This window comes from Chenopodium quinoa, unplaced genomic scaffold (genome assembly GCF_001683475.1).
Source record: "Chenopodium quinoa cultivar QQ74 unplaced genomic scaffold, ASM168347v1, whole genome shotgun sequence".
NCBI lineage: Eukaryota > Viridiplantae > Streptophyta > Magnoliopsida > Caryophyllales > Amaranthaceae > Chenopodium > Chenopodium quinoa.
The window spans coordinates 2,047,743-2,051,580 of NW_018744367.1; the positions used below are offsets into that span (position 1 = coordinate 2,047,743).

At 30.5% G+C, this 3,838-nt stretch overlaps 1 pseudogene; it reads left to right on the forward strand.

Moving 5' to 3' along the window:
- Nucleotides 1-412: 412 nt before the first annotated feature.
- Nucleotides 413-2,645, forward strand: LOC110696765 (annotated as a pseudogene).
- The last annotated feature ends 1,193 nt before the right edge of the window (nt 2,646-3,838 follow it).

Sequence of the window (3,838 nt, forward strand, 5' to 3'; positions counted from 1 at the left end):
TCTTTCAGTTGTTGGCAACATATATAATGAGGAAAAATATGTAAACAAATATTTGTAGAAGTGTAGATGTCCACACACTATTCTTTAAGAGTTTAAAAAAAAAAAAAAAAAGACAATTAACATTAATGAAGGCGAATAAATAAATAAACATTTTAGAGGGTATAGTTGTCTAAACACTACTAATAAGAGTTAAATCATTAAATTACACAAGGAAAAGCTTATAGACAAATAACATTATATCAATAGTGGCATATAGGTAAACAATCATTTTAAGGATATAATTCTCACACAATTTATAAATGTTTTCTTTAAGTGGGCTTAATTTAGCCTCAAATATACAAGTAGGAAATTAGTCCAGAGGTGAACTTTGAAAGGGCTTATTGTAAATATAACATGCGGGAAATGGGGATATTCCAGAAAAAAGGGAATATATAACGATAAATCAGTAATTTCATGATATTCGCTGGGTCTCACTGTATATTTTAATAACTCCAATACTCCATATTAGCACTTTAATTCCATAATTCTGTCGTAGTACTTGTATTATTTTCATTCAGCACATATATTTCATAAATTAAATCAATGGAATATTATACTACATCACTACTTCTCCTTCCTATCATATTTACCATCCTCTTCTTCTCAAAACTGTTGACCAAATCCAAGCTCCCACCAGGGCCTAAACCATGGCCTATCATAGGCAACATTCACTTGCTCGGCGACAAGCCTCATCGTGCTGTCGACGAGCTCTCACAAACTTACGGTCCTATAATGACTCTAAAACTAGGTAGCAACACTACCATAGTTATATCATCCCCTAGCCAAAGAAATGTTCCTCAAACACGACTTAGCACTTTCTAGTAGGTCAATCCTAGATGCTGCTGGAGCATTAAACCACAACAAAATTTCTATAGGACGGCTTCCTATATGCCCCAAATGGCGGACCCTTAGAAAGGTTGCAGCTATTCAGTTGTTACAAATCAACGACTCAATATGAGTCAAGAGTTACGACACAGTAAGGTGAAAGAGCTGGTTGGGTATGTACAAAATCGATGTGAGAAGGGTTTACCAATTGACATTGGTAAGAAAGGGTTTACAACCACGTTAAATTTGTTGTCGAATACATTGTTTCCAATGGATTTGGGTGCCTTGATTCGTCGAATTCACAAGAATTAAAGGAGATTCTTTGGCATGCTTTCGAGGAAGGAGGAAGGCCTAATGTGTCTAATATTTTTCCAATAGTTAAGCACTTGGATTTGCAAAGGGTGGTAAAAAGAACAACGGGTTACATGACAAAGTTGAAGAAGATTTTTGAGAATATTATTGATGAAAGGTTGGAGGATCCATCTGATGTCAAGGATGATGTTCTAAGATCCTTACTCAAGCTTGTTGGAGATGGAGATGGAGATGAAGAACTCACTCTTGATGATATCAAACATCTTCTCATGGTAAGAGAGAGAAATTAATTTTTTTGTAAGTGATCATTTATTTAGCACTTTTTGTTTTTTAAAATTCGGCCAACTTTTTATTACTTCTTCCGTTTCTTTTTAGTTGTATAACTTTTAGTTGTACTTAAGAAGGGCGAGTTTATGCAAGAAACAGATATTTAAAATTACCATACATTTAAGCAATAGTAAAGGAGATATTTAGATTGCATTCACTAGCTCCTTTCTTAGTTCCCCACAAAGCTAATGAAGATGTACTACTACATAACTATATAGTGCCCAAAAACGCAACTATTTGGGTTAATGTATGGTCAATTGGTCGTAATCCAAGTGTTTGGCCAAATCCAGAGATTTTTGCACCTGAAAGATATTTGGAACGAGAAATTGATGTGAAAGGACGTGATTTTGAGCTCATACCTTTCGGATCAGGAAGAAGAATGTGTCCCGGAATTCCCCTAGCTTATAGGATGATACACCTAATGTTGGGTACTCTTCTTGATTCTTTCAATTGGGAAAATGGCAAAGGTACCAAAGATATAAACATGGCTGAAAAGTTCGGTATTACATTACAAAAGGTTGAGCCACTACAAGCTATTCCACTTCCTAGATGAACAAGCTCTTTTTAATATTCACTATTTATTTTCTTACAAAGCTGAGAACTTGAGAAGGGTTTGATATTATTCAAATGCTTACATGTTAGTATAACACGAAGTACTGTTCAAAATCTGATTTTTATATAAAGACATTTTTTGAGTTCATACTCTCTATTGATAGTAATATATAAAAGGAAATAAAGAGCCTTTAGGGTGATAAATTTCACTATTCTTAAATTACCCTTCTCAATTTTCAAAATTATCTCTCCTATTCATAATTAAAAATTAAAAACTAAAAATTATTTTTTGAAAAATAGCTGCTCTATCATAAATACTCTTCCACGTTAAACATGCAGTTAACATTTTAAAACACCAACAAAATTGACAGTTACCATATAGCAAAACAAAAAAATATAATAAAAAAGAAAAGAAAAATCTTATCAGGCACATCACTACTAATTGGCTAATTGCTAAGATATGCATGTTTCTCTGAACAAATCTTTAGCTTCAAAAGTTATTAGCTTCAATCCTCAAAATCTATAACAACCTATTTGCTTATTAATTATATCAGCCTCATTAACATTTCAAAAAAAAAAAAAAAAAAAAATTGATCAACCCCAAAATTTAGTATTACGTCTAATTATAAACCATTAAAGTCAATTGTCATGTTTCAAGAAAACATATTTTATTTCAAGTATTCATCTATTTTGGGTTAATTTGATTATTTTCATTATTTCGATTATAATGGTATTAGTTGAATTTGCAGGAATTGTTGATTGTTTGATTGGTTGACTTCGACTCAACAAAGAATACAAAATCACGAACATTAATTTATTTTTCGAGTGACATTATCTTCAAAAAGGTGAATAATTTTTTAAATTTTATGGTTTGTTTATTGGCCCGCCACTGCATATGTAGAAAAAAGGGGAGCGGGGAAGGAAGTGTAAAACATAAATTTATTGGCCATAGGTTCACGGATTCTATGATTTGTTTGATGATAAAAAAAGGGTGATTCTAATATCCTGATATTAGATTTTGTGATTACGACTAGGATCATGTTTTAGGATAAACCCCATCCCTATATTTTATGTAAACCAATATAAATTATTTACAAAGTATTTTATATTGCAAAATGTCAAATTTATGTGCTCCTTTCCATTATTCAAGCCCTGTTTCAAATGTTGGAATAATTAGATTGTATGATATTCAACCTGTCAAAAATGATAAAGGAAAATATGGATGAAAATGGTTCTTCTAAATGCAATGATATGTATATTTAATTTTTCTACACCCACTTTATACTGCATTTTATTCATTTTAATTAAGAAACAACAATTTTTATAGTAGTTTGATAGTATAAGATACGATAAAGTTTTCTTAAAAAGTTATTCTTTCCTGATAAAGTGACATTCTTAAAGAATTATTTAGCACATAAAGTTTTTTTTTTTAAGAGCAATTTAGCATATGGTATTAAATCAATTATTATGTTTCTTATTATGTAATAACTTGGTAAATTATATTGCAATTTTTTTTTTTTCAAAACTCATTTTTTTTTAAAGTATGTGACAATCTATTTGTTCAAAAAAAAAAAAAAAGTATATGACAATCTATTTTTATTTTCTTCTAGAGTTAGAGTTTTATTAAAACCACCAATCAATCCCATTCTCAAATTCTGACAATTAATTTGGATGGGTCATTAACTTTTATCTTGATTGATTCTTAAGATGTCTTTGATTTTCGATCACTTAAATGACTTCAAATATTGTAAGTACATTATGTCTTAGATTTTCCTTTGGAAAT